A 14559-nucleotide genomic window follows, 5' to 3' on the forward strand; every position below is an offset into this window, starting at 1 on the left:
TAAACATATTTTTCCATGATATTTTCCTTTAATAATTTTCGGGTCCCAAAAACCTCAGCCCGCAAGCCTACGTCAAGTGTCCTCATTCTCTTGGGAATCCCTACACTCAACTACAACATAAATTCAATTAGCTATCTGACAAAATAGTGAGCACAGGAGAAATTTAACACTGCCATAAATAGCGTCCATCTGCCATGGCAAGGACCCCTCTGGGCTGAAAAAGCAGTCTGCATAGAGTTCACGAACTGCAATGCCTGCAGTCCCAGGTCGTCTATGCAGGGTCCTATCCAATCCCTAAACTGCTGACGACAGAAAATCTTCCATGTCAACAGAAGAGGAAGCCTCGTGAATCCTGGTGAAATTGTGTAGAACAACACAACCTTGAATCACCAGAGTAGCATTCTCCGGATCCATCACTATGGATGACAAAAACACCCTCCAGACATCAAGAGGAAGCCTCCTGACATCAAAACCACGCTTTGGGAAGGGCCGCATAACATGGTGAGTCAATGGAGACCCTTCATCCGCCACGATGACAAATGGAGCCGGCAGACCTGCATATCCGGGCAGTCTTCTGGACTCGGGCAGGGCAAGCTGGTTGGCATGAAGTTGCTCACCCATTCTAGAAGCACTAAAGATGCGAGCATCCGCAGTGCTTCCATAGGAACCCTATATCAACCATTATAAACCGGTAGTTACTGTCAGCAACAGCCATAAGCACTACCGAAAAATATTGTTTATAATTGAAAAAACGTGTCCCTGAGTGTGGCGGCTTCTTCACACGGATGTGCTTGCCATCCATTGCCCCGATACAGTTTGGAAACTGGGAAGAAATATTGAAGCCCTCAGCAATCCGAACCCAATCATCCGCCTTGGGCTGTGGCATCACCGTCTCTCGGAGTTGATGCCATGGCAAGTGTGACGCACAATCTGAGAAATTGTTGAGGTTCCCAATAGAAACTCAAAATGCAGGGATGCAAAAGAGTTGCCAGTTGCAAGGAATCTGTAGAGGGGAAAAAAAAACTGTAAGCAGCTAAAAAAAAGGAACATACAATACATGATTCCTCTAATGTTTTATAAGACACGTGTTTAAACAATGTCCATTCATAAATAACAACATTTCCAATATGATTTTGTGTGTATGAACAAAACACTAGCAGCAATTGGGGTGCTATGTTACCCCAACTGTGCTTACGCCATTTCCCTGCAGAATGTATGGCCAAATTAAGGATGATTTAAACAGTCTGCATGATGATTAAGTTAGGCAAACCCAAAAGGAAAACCTGTTTTAAATACACGACTACCTTTCATCTTGCCATCTTAGGTCTCAGGGATTTACAAAAAGTTTTTTTTAAAAAGGTCATTGATACATACATATTATGGACAAAGAAAGGTAACTTCTAAAATCATTAGCACATGTGTAACACCAGCCATTTTCGCTAACATGGTCCTCATGACAGAAGCACTGCACATTACTGTTTGAACTATAAAAGTACAATACTGCTTACCTCAACGTGACGATGAGCCTTTCCTCAGGAGTAATGCTGCGCCTCATATTGGTATCCATAAAGGTAAGGACAATACGTAGAGACGACAGCAAGCTATCAAATGTAGACACTGACATCCGACAGAACGAAAAGAACTTCTCTGGATGCTGACAAAGATCTTGGTAGCGTTGGGAAACAATGAGATGCACCCAAAATCGCCGCCTTTTAATCGGTTCCTCGTCCAACAAAAGGGAGCGCTGTCCCCATCTACGAGAAATAAGCCAGTGCAGTATGACCTCTCCCTCAGAGTCATCCGCCATGGTGAACCCAAGACGCAAACTGTGAATCAAAGATCAGCAAAGCCAACAACACTCTGTACCCTGTAAAGACTACAGAAAATTGCCACCAAACACTCAGGTGAATAGCATTATATACCTGTATCCTGGGTGGGGATAATAAAATTACATTTTTTTTCCTTCCTTTTTTATTTGTGGTTCGCGGTTAGCGGTCCGCCAAAAAACGGAAGACACACGGGAACACAACGGAAACAAAAAAGGCAACGGGCAACGGAACAACTGATCACCAATTTGCGGGACTGAAACAAACAATGGTCGTGTGCATGAGGCCATAGTCTGAACAACAGAAATCATGTAATTAACGTTGAAAAATATTTCTGAATTTTAAAAAAAAGGTCACTTGGACAGAGTCCCATAATTGCTATATTACTGTGATGCAGAACAATATGTCTGGCAAACGCTTAACAACAAAATGTATTTAACTTTGAAAAATGTTTGAAAGAAACAATCGCTTGGACAGTCAAGTATACTTGTTGTTTAACCCCTTCACGTCTGCAATCTGTATATATACGTGATAGCTGCACATACCCCGTGCAGCTACCACGTATATAAACGTTCTGGCAGCTCTTTAATCCAAGCGCTGCAAAGCGCTTGGATTAAAGCTTCTGCTACTGCCCTGCTGCCGTCACGGACAGCATACAGTGCAGAAATGCCGGCAAGGGACCAATCAGAGTGGTCCCTTGCCGGCAATCGATCCGATTGGTTAGTCTGTGCAGACTAACCAATCGGATCGCGTCAGTGTTAAAATGCCGGTTTCAGGCTCTGATCTGCGCTCTGCAGATCAGAGCCTGAAATCGGTAATGTGTCCTGAAGCCCCCGATCTGTGCCCCCTTGAAGCCCCCGATCTGTGCTCCTTGTTCTTGATCTGCCCCCCGATGCGGTCCGCCCCTTCTGCCGCGATCTGTGCCCCCTTCTTGTCATTATTCTTATGCTGACCCCCCGATACGGTCCGCCCCCTCCTGCCCCCATCTGTAAGTAAAATGCTGTCCCCCTATCCCCGTTTCCAGCGCTCTCCGCTGTCCCCTGCCCCCGATGCGGTCCCCCTTGTGTGTGTGATGGCGGCGGCTCCATTCCTGAGCCGCCGCCATCAGCAGCATGTGTCTGCTCTATGCTGACACTGCTGTAACCCCATAGATGCCGCAGTAGCGGCATCCATGAGGTTAATAGAGGGAGGGGGCTCCCTCTCTCTCAACCATCAGGGCTGCTGCGATCGCAGCGCCCGATGGTTGCCATGGCAACCGGACGCTTTGCAAAGGCGTCCGGTTGCCATGGTATAGGCGTCCAGTGCTGCCACCTACAGGCATCTGATTGTATTTTACTTTGCAATGCAAGAGCATTGCAAAGTATAGTACAACCATCAGCCTCAATGGATCTTCAAGATCCAAGAGGGAACTGATAAAAAAAAAAGTGAAAATAATAAAAGTAAAAAAATAAAAAATAAAAATGTAAAAAATAAATTTACTTTTCCTATAAAAAAAAACAAAAAAACAAACAAAAACCACACATATTAGGTGTCACCGCGTCCGTAACGACCATCTCTATAAATATATCACATCATCAACCCCGTCCAATAAACACCATAAAAAATAAAAAATAAAAACGGTGTAAAAAATAAGCCATTTTTGTCATCTTACATCACAAAAAGTGCAACACCAAGCGATCAAAAAAGGCGACTATACCCCAAAATAGTACCAATCAAACCGTTACCTCATCCCGCAAAAAATGAGCCCATATTTAAGACAATCACCCAAAAAATAAAAAAGCTATGGCTCTCAGACTATAGAGACACTAAAACATCATTTTTTTGGTTTCAGAAATGCTATTATTGTGTAAAACTTAAATAAATAAGAAAAAGTATACATATTGGGTATTGCCACGTCCGTAACGATCTGCTCTATAAAGCTGTCACATTACCTAACCCCTCAGATGAACGCTGTAAAAAAAACTAAAAAAACTGTTCCAAAACAGCCAATTTTTTGGCCACCTTGTCCCATAAAGTGTAATAATGAATGATCAAAAAATCCTATGTACCCAAAAATGGTACCAATAAAAACTTCAACTCTTTCTGCAAAAAATGAGCCACTGCACAAGACGATCGGTATAAAAATAAAAAACATATGGCGTTCAGAAAACCAATCCAGCAAAATCTGCCTTCCAAAAACCATACAGTGTTCCTTTCCTTCTGCGCCCTGCCGTGTGCCCGTACATCAGTTTACGACCACATGTGGGTGTGTCTGTAAACCGCAGAATCAGAGTAATAAATATTGAGTTTTGTTTGGCTGTTAACCCTTAATGTGTTAAAGAAAAAAATGTAATAAAATAGAAAATCTGCTAAAAAAGTGAGATTTAGAAATTTCATCTCCATTTTCCTTTAATTCTTGTGGAACACCTAAAGGGTTAATAACGTTTGTAAAATTGGTTTTAAGTAACTTGAGGGGTGTAGTTTCTACAATGGGGTCATTTATGGGGGGTTTCCACTATGTAAGCCCCACAAAGTGACTTCAGACCTGCACTGGTCCTTAAAAAGTGGGTTTTGGAAATTTTCTTAAAAATGTTAAGAATTGCTTCTAAACTTCTAAACCTTGTAATGTCCTAAACAATTTAAAGAACGTTTCCAAAATGATGCCAACATAAAGTAGACATGTGGGGAATGTTATGTAATACATTTTTTATGAGGTAACACTTTCTGTTTTAGAAGCAGAGAAATTGAAATTTAGAAAATTGCTAATTTTTACAATTTTTTGGTAAATTTGGGATTTTTTCCAAAAAAAAGGAGATATATATTGACTCAAATTTATGACTGTCATGAAGTACAATGTGTCACGAGAAAACAATCTCAGAATGGCGTGGATAAGTAAAAGTGTTCCAAAGCTATTACCACTTAAAGTGACGCATGTCACATTTGTAAATTTTGACCTGGACACTGGGGCATCAATGACCCTTGGTCATGAAAGGGTTAACTGTGATGCAAACCAATATCTCAAAAACAACATTTTTTTTTAACTAACTGAAATTTTAATATTTTTTTTTTAACTGGTCAATTGGACAGAGTCCTGCACACCATAACTCAGTGTCGGACTGGGTTGCCTAGGGCCGCCAGTATAATTTATTTTGGGGGCCCTCCATTGGGATACATTCAAATATTTCCTGCTCCCACAGCTGCAGACGGCAGCAAGGCGCTACAAGATGATTGATTATGAGGGTCCCTACAGCGACTTTGAGAAGATGGGTCACTGGGAAAAGAGGATATTGGCAGGGCCAGTGCAAGGATTTTTGCCGCCCTAGGCAAAGATCCATATTCTGCCGCCCCCTCATGTCACTCACTCACTGACAGACACACACACTGACAGACAGACACGCACTCAGACACTCACTGAATGACGTACACAGAAACTCACTGTGTTTGAGCACCGAGAGATGGGTTTGAATCCTTTGAGCACTGCCTTATAACACCCCCTATGCTCTGCACACGCCCCCCCCCCCCCCCCGATTGACATGGCTAGACTGAGAGCAGAGCTGTGTTCTAGTATCTACATATTATATACACTATGTACTATAGCTTTACCACAGTGATATATGTTCAGAAAGCTAATCTACATATTACTGCTTTATTCATAAGCACAATATATGATTACAAAGACACCAGTAATCATCAGGGGCGGGGGGGCAGAGCTAGCCACAGAGCTGTCTAGAAGCGCTTCCCTGCAGCTCCTGCCTCAAGTCAAAAAATCCACTACCACCCGGCTAGCTAAACCCCCTTTTAAGACTCCATTATAGAGTATCTGCCATCCGCACACTCAGGGGAGGCAGAATCTGCTGCCACAAAGGCTCCAGTGCCACTTCAATAAGTACGAACTACCTCACGGTGGAGCCGAGGGCAAAATTTTCTCCTCAACCCTGGTGAGTGTGCCTCTGGATTGCACCGCTGGTTGGATGCCCAGTCCTGTGACCTTGCAGGCCTTCCCATCTTCAAGAGCCGACATCACCCTGCCCAAGACTAGAGATTCAGCTCCGCACCTATCAGAGCTTACTGCAGGCATATGTATGCATATAGCCTGAAAGAGCAGCCATATTGAGACATCAGAGACTGCTGCTAGCTGGAGTCCACAACCAGGAGGCTCCCCACAAACCTTCTATAACTGGAGCCACTACACTCAAGTCAGAAGCTCTGACCATACACTTAGAGGAGGAGCTCTCCCACCAGACAACTAGCAAGGTGGTGATGTTACAGCACCAGGACCACCAAACATCTTTTTATCTCCTAATAATGAAAAGCCATGATTAGGTTATTGGGGAATTCCCTCGGGTCCGATATTCTCTCCCCATTATCCTCACACTCCCCTACCCTACCTAGTTACCATAACCCCTGCTAAAAATGACACAGAGCCGAATATTGGAATTAAATGGCCACAGCAGCCTTTTATTAATACAAACATAACATGTAACATATACAGTGGGATGCGAAAGTTTGGACAACCTTGTTAATCGTCATGATTTTCCTGTATAAATCGTTGGTTGTTACTATAAAAAATGTCAGTTAAATATATCATATAGGAGACACACACAGTGATATTTGAGAAGTGAAATGAAGTTTATTGGATTTACAGAAAGTGTGCTATAATTGTTTAAACAAAATTAGGCAGGTGCATAAATTTGGGCACTGTTGTCATTTTATTGATTCCAAAACCTTTAGAACTCAAATTGGCTTGGTAAGCTCAGTGACCCCTGACCTACATGCACAGGTGAATCCAATTATGAGAAAGAGTATTTAAGGCGGTCAGTTGTAAGTTTTCTCAAAACAACAATGATCTGAAGACAAAGATTGTTCACCATCATGGTTTAGGGGAAGGATACAGAAAGCTGTCTCAGAGATTTCCGCAGTCTGTTTCCACAGTTAGGAACATATTGAGGAAAAGGAAGACCACAGGCTCAGTTCAAGTTAAGGCTCGAATTGTCAGACCAAGAAAAATCTCGGATAGACAGAAGCAACGAATGGTGAGAGTCAGAGTCAACCCACAGACCAGCACCAAAGACCTACAACATCATCTTGCTGCAGATGGAGTCACTGTGCATCATTCAACCATTCGGCGCACTTTACACAAGGAGATGCTGTATGCGAGAGTGATGCAGAGGAAGCCTTTTCTCCGCCCACAGCACAAAAAGTGCCGCTTTTCGGTGGGCTAAAGCACATTTGGCCAAGCCAGCTTCATTTTGGAATAAGGTGCTGTGGACTGATAAAACTAAAATTGAGTTATTTGGCCATAACAAGGGGCGTTATGCATGGAGGAAAAAGAACACAGCATTCCAAGAAAAACACCTGCTACCTACAGTAAAATATGGTGGTGGTTCCATCATGCTTTGGGGCTGTGTGGCCAGTGCAGGGACTGAGAATCTTGTCAAAGTTGAGGGACGCATGGATTCCACTCAGTATCAGCAGATTCTGGAGACCAATGTCCAAGAATCAGTGACAAAGCTGGATCTTTCAACAAGACAACGACCCTAAACACTCACTGCTCAAAATCCACTAAGGCATTTATGCAGAGGAACAAGTACAACATTATGGAATGGCCATCTCAGTCCCCAGACCTGAATATAATTAAAAATCTGTGGTGTGACTTAAAGAGAGCTGTCTATGCTCGGAAGCCATCAAACCTGAATGAACTAAAGATGTTTTGTAAAGAGGAATGGTCCAAAATACCTTCAACCAGAAACCAGACTCTCATTGGAACCTACAGGAAGCGTTTAGAGGCTGTAATTTCTGCAAAAGGAGGATCTACTAAATATTGATTTAATTTCTTTTTTGTGGTGCCCAAATTTATGCACCAGCCTAATTTTGTTTAAACAATTATAGCACACTTTCTGTAAATCCAATAAACTTCATTTCACTTCTCAAATATCACTGTGTGTGTCTCCTATACGATATATTTAACTGACATTTTTTATCGTAACAACCAACAATTTATACAGGAAAATCATGACGATTAACAAGGTTGCCCAAACTTTCGCATCCCACTGTATGTATTAAGCAAATATATTCCTGCATTTGTGGGAGGGGAGGCTAATTACAAGGCCAATTATACGCACCTGTGGGCCCAGGCTGGCTGATTACTAGACTATTTATAGGCACCTGTGGGCCCAGGCTGACGCTGATTCAGCTGATTTCACCCACCCACCCACACCATCTTACAGTCACTTCACATTAGGGTGGCCCCCTTTAGGCTGCCCTACCACGGCAGTTATGGCATAACTCCACTGCTGGTTGTAGATAGGGTTAGATAGGTTAGGTTCACCTTTCTGACAGCTGATCCGACCACAAATATACCTAGACCTCACGAAGGAGGTCCTAGAAGCCCCAATTCCAACTGGTGCACCAGACACCCGGCTCAATCCACCTTGCCTCCAGCCGTATCACTCCAGCTCGGAGACACTGAGTGATGGACACCCCACTGAAACAACCAACTTTCCAACCCTAGTAGTGCAGCCCCACCAATTGAGGCCCTCCCATCCACAAACACCAAGCCCTACCACCGTCTTCCAGGACCTCCTACCGCCTGACTGCTATGACAAAAAACCCAGTCCCCAAAAACTCTCCCAATAATAACCTACCCAAACCCCTTCTGCCCCCCCCCCCTCGCAGCTACCCAAAAAGGGGGAGGGTGGGTGAGAGCTTTTTCTACCTAAAATGGCGCCTGGGTTCCCGCTTCACTCCCTTAAAAACCCTACAGCTCCACCCCTTTTCCTTAACCCAACCTCCTCCCCACTTAACCTCACACTGCCCTCATCTAGCCTGCGACTTCCCCTGACGTCCCCTCGTCCCCAAAACCTATCATGGCAGCCTCCCTTTAGCCTGTCGCTCTAGTACAGCTGCACTGGAGGAAGACTATTTAACATAGTCCACACCTCCCTTCTACATTACATATGAGAGGCAGGAGGCGAAATAGCAATGAGGGGGGGGGGGGGGAGGAATACACGGATGAATAGAGACTGCTGTGACATATAGCCTGACATATACCCCAAAAAAACAATTCCAAGATTCTGAAGGTACCAATAAATATCATATTAAAACTTACATTAACTGTAATACATCAGGAATTATATACATTATTGAATGCGAGGAATGCCGGCTAATATATGTGGGTTGTTCAACCAGAAAATTTAAAGTGAGGCTGTTGGAGCACATTAATTATATATTAAATCCTGCATATGTTAATATCTCAAGTGCGGCAAAACACTTTATCACGGCTCATAATAGAAGTCTATCTTCATTTACAGCCTATGCTATAGAAAGAGTGTTTTTGCCCACAAGAGGCGGAGATTTCAAAAAGCTTGTATATCAAAGAGAAGCTTTCTGGATTTTAAAACTAAATTCCAGAAGCCCTGCAGGACTAAACCAGAGAAAGGAACTTATGTATATTTACTGATAGCATTAACAACTACACCATGTTGCAACTTTGAAGGATATTATTGTATAGCCTAATTGAACTAAAATGGATTGCACCCAGCAGATACAGAGGAGTGTTCAGACAGGGCGTTTCCAGATGCAGAGGAGTGTTCAGCCAGAGCGTTTTTAGATGCAGAGGAGTGTTCAGACAGAGCTTCTTTAGATGCAGAGGAGTGTTCAGACAGAGCTTTTTCAGATTTTTTCATATATTTGTTCATTTTTTATATCTCGTGACTGCACTCTTATTTCTCTCCTTCCTACCTGCTGGATGCAATAATATTATAGAATGTTTGTTCATAATGGCTCATTTTGGATTTTAATTTTTAATTCTGAATGTGTTTTTGTGCACTTAAATTTCTGTTAGCACTTTTAATTACAACACCTGAGATAACCAGCACCGCCCTGCTAGTTTAATGGGGGAGGGATTTCTGTGTTCACCTCTCTATATATACACTGTGTTGGAAATTTACTGTGGAGGTCATGATTAAGAACCATCTGGTTCGAAACATGTAGACCGTACTGGGGCTTATTTTTGGAGGTTTCTATCACCGCTGTACATTTGGTTTGTGGAATAAACGTCAAGCAAGAAAAACAAGGTGCTGGATCTTTCTTCCTTTCCGTTCAAGTTTATATGCTTGGGTCTCATCCCATCCGTGCACTCTTAAAACTGTTGATGCAGGTGAGCTGGACTTTTACTATTATTTATATAGCCTGGCAGCCTGGCAGCGATTGTGGGACCCACAAGGCAGTGTGGTTGGAAATTACATAACCCAGTTTCAGAAATGTAAACATTCCGTGGGGAAGAAGAAGTGCTGAAAATATTGAAAACCAACAGGGGGACATTGAAACTGCTAGATAAGGTGATATTGCATGTTTAAAAAATGTGTTTGATCCTGGACAACCCCTTTAAGTATGGGGCTGTATCTCATTTTTAATCCTCTGCCGCCATCTAGTGTCCTCTTTAGAATTACACCTCCTGTACTTTATGCGAAAAACATCTTTTCTTATTTAGTGACCTCCAGCTCCACCTATTTCATCTTCAGTGTATCTACCTACAGGACTGATCTTTCTACTAGCTGACAAACACTGAAGATACAATGACCCCTCCTTAGAAATGTGATTAAAACATACACTTTTAATGACCAACATCTTTAATAATGCAATCAACGCATAACTAATGGTGAAAATAGGCAAGCAAGTGCTGCCCATAATTATTCATACCCCTGGCAAATTTTGACTTAAAGTTACTTTTATTCAATCAGCAAGTAATTTTTTGACAGGAAATGACATAGGTGTCTCCCAAAAGATAATAAGACGATGTACAAGAGGTATTATTGTGGGGGGAAAAAACATTTCTCAGCTTTTATTTACATTTGAGCAAAAAATACAGGATGTCACTGTGGAAAATCTCAGAGGACGTGGTCGGAAGCCAAACGTGACACCTGTGCTGGACAGTAGGGTAGTTTCAAAGGTGAAAAAGAATCCAGTACTATGCCTTTCCCCCCACAAAACCTCCTCATCTTCTCCATCCAGTCCCTGTAATATATATAACATCTGAAGAACACAGAAATGCTTCCCTTAACAAGAGCCTTTTTTTTTCCACAAAAACTATCCAGAATCATCCAGACAGTAATGGAAGAGCTCTTTGAAATTAAAAGAGATGTTCGCCAGATAGGCAATAGTTGACTCATTGGATATGACACAAGCCGACATAATATTATTCACTAAAGTGACCTCAGACAACATTTCCAGCTGCCAAGTGCACCTAAATAGACTTTATGACTATATAGAAGACCAAGACAACCGAGGACGCAGAAACAATATGAGGTTTAGGGGGATACCAGAAATCTTTGCTAATGAGGTGTCTTTCAAAGCAGTAACAACAATTTGCCTAAAACTATTAGGCCCAGACTACGTTGAACCAATTGTGATCGAAAGAGCTCACAGGGCACTTCGCCCAGTACCCCGGCACACCAACCCCCCCAGAGATATAATATGCAGATTCCTCAACTTTCAACAAAAGGAACTAATAATGTCAAAAGCAAGAGAAGCTAACAATATGAAGGTCACCATTTTTCGAGATCTTGCGCCTGTAAGAAAGAAAGCGCCGGAAAAAAGAAAGCGCCGGAAAAACTGTGCGCTGCATAGGCACATATGACATCAAACATCAAGAGGTCAGCAATATTCTGAAGAAATATTGGAACATTTTAAGAATGGATGAGGATATACAGAAAGTGATCACACAATATCCCACAATCACTTATAGAAGAGGACCAAACCTCAGAGAACAGCTTGTACATAGTCATTTCCAGTGGAATTATCAACAAACAGAAAAAAACACATGGCTCACCACAAAAGGATCTTACCCATGCGGAGATTGCCAATTCTGCAGTAAAATGCAAGCTTGTAAAGAATTTGAAAATCCAGTTGATCACAAAAAGTATAAAATTTCCCAGTATATAAACTGTAAGACAACAGGGGTGGTCTATGCCATACAATGTAGCTGCCCCAAAATACACGTGGGAAAAACAATACAACAACTCCGCAGGAGAGTATCAAAACACTTTAGTGACATCAACCTCAAAACAGAGACTACACTATCTAGACATATACAAGCTGTACATGGCGGTAAAAGCGGCAGTTTAAAAATATGGGGGATAACTAAAATGAAATCTGGCCCGAGACAAGGCGACATAGACAAAAAACTACAGCAAGAAGAAACCCGCTGGATATACAGATTAAAGAGCCTATCACCACAAGGCCTAAATGAAGGCTTCACTTACGCATCATTCCAGTAAAAATTGTAAAAATTAATTTAAAGACCAAGTAATTGAATAAATCATACTTATACTTAAAAGAAACAAAATTTGACCTTCTTTAATCAAAACACAGAGCGGTGGCGAAAAATAAATAAACTAATCACAAATTATTAAAAAAACTCATTTGAAAAAAGTAAAATACCTCCCATTGGATCTGGAATTGTAAATACATCTATAAGGCAAATAAATAATAAAAATCATAATCATAAGGCAAATAAATAATAAAAATAAAAATACATTGGTTCATATAATAGATTTATAAGGTAAATAAATAACAAAATTATCGTTATATATAACATCAAAATTATAATAGTCAAAATCATTAAATATCCACAAATAATTTAGAAAGGGGCACTTACACTTAAAAAGCAAATTATAAATATGATCACTCCAGTTAAAATAATTTAAAATAAACAAATAATCAATAAAAAATAAAAAAATGTAAAAAACTTAAGCACAAAAATAAAAGTTAAAGTAATAATATATTAACAAAGGAATGCACATATTTTAAAAATAAAAATATCATAATAAATTACATATTAACACCATATTAATATTAATGAAGTTACACAAACACAGCTCCCTGTTATATATTAGTAAATAGATAAATAGATAATATGTTATATACTAAAAAAATATATAAACAATACAAAAAAATCCCCCAACTTTTTTTAATACAAAAAAATATATATATTAAAAAGCACTCATCAATAATAAATAATAAAAAATACATACAAACAAAGAATCTAGTTAATATAGAATATAATAAAAAAAAATAGAACATCTGACTTAGTACAGGACTAATAAATTAGAAAAAAACAATAAATAACTAATAATTAAGCAACAAAGAAAATAATAAAAAATGTATAATAAACAAAAGGTATTCTATGTATAGATTAACTTAATCCACAAGTTTGATAGACAGATGCAGAATTTATAATCATGTCAAATCAATTTATATATATATATATATGCAGTATTTACTATCATGCTAAACAAATATATATACAGTGTTTAATCTTAATAATAAAAAATAGCAGTAATCAAATTTCATTATGTAATCAGCGATGAACCCCTTATTCAGCCAACACATTACTTATAGAATGACAGTGCTATACATATCCATAATGTAATCACTATAGATCGCAAGTCCTTCAGAATAGTAATGAGTTAAGTCATAGGCAGAAAGTCGGATCACGGATCTAAGTCCTAAGACATGCGCGTGACCACAAGAAGTATCGCGAGAAGATACGCGTCAGGACTAGCTGGACCAACCAGCCACTTAGAGCAAAGGTAACAAGGACTCATTATACTACGATCTCAGCGGTTGGTCAGTATACTAACACGTCATCAAATGGGAGGCTATAAATAACCCAGCCACGTCCGAACTCTGTACAGACTGCCCGATCCCCTGAAGACGCCATGTATATGGCGAAACATGTCGGAGGGCAGCATTTAGGGTTTTAGACTTTAGTGCATCCCAGTGTGCAATTCCATCTGGCCAGTCAACAGGCAGCTAAGACAGCTAGGGTGCCGCAATAATAAATTATAGTAGCTCACAGAAAGAGCAGTGCTGACCAAATTAGGCAGCAAACACAGCAGATGATCGCTGCCAGTAATAGCCAGAAGGAACGGCAACAGTGTCACAGAATCAGTGATAGCCGATGAATCACTAACAGGAAGCAGACAAAATAATTGCAGAAGCTACAAAATAGCAGCATATACACCAATATATGTAACCATATAGCTATTGGCAATTGAGTGTTGCAACTATATGGCCATAGCCAAAGAAGCCTGACAAGTAGTAGCAAGCAGGCAGCTGAATAGTGAACTCAAACTGCCTCAGATCTTCAACATCTGCAATAACCAACAGTCCACAGTAATAAGGTCACTAATGCAGCACTCATATAGCCATTAGAAATAGTTATCAACGGCCAGCCATAAGAGAATATCTGCAATTAATACACTGCTACTGTAATAATAGTGTGAAAAGCTAACAAATCAAATAAAAATTGCACACACTGGAGCACTGGAGATAGTTTTAATTTAGCAGGTTAGATATCAATAAAATATTCACCATTTATTTTTGAAAAAGCAACTAATAAAAGTTAAATTTTAAATAAATAAAAACACATAATATGCACCTGTCAAGAGTAGGCAATCAATAGTCTATGACTAAATGTAAATATAACTTGCGCCTGTAACTCTCCGTAAACGCAAAATGCTCAAGCCGCTCACCGACCTTCTCAAGCAAAAGAGAATGCCATTTCGCTGGTTATTCCCTTTTGGGATGCTGAGATCCCTTCAAAGCTGCAAGCTAGTGATCAGGTCACCTGGAGACCTAAAAGAAATCTACTCTGCATTGGACATTCAAGATCTGGATATCCCAGACTGGTCAAATGCCACAGATATGACTACTATGAAATAGAACTATATGAAATAACCCCATCGACCCC

The sequence above is a fragment of the Bufo gargarizans genome, chromosome 1, assembly GCF_014858855.1.
Source record: "Bufo gargarizans isolate SCDJY-AF-19 chromosome 1, ASM1485885v1, whole genome shotgun sequence".
NCBI classification, from domain to species: domain Eukaryota; kingdom Metazoa; phylum Chordata; class Amphibia; order Anura; family Bufonidae; genus Bufo; species Bufo gargarizans.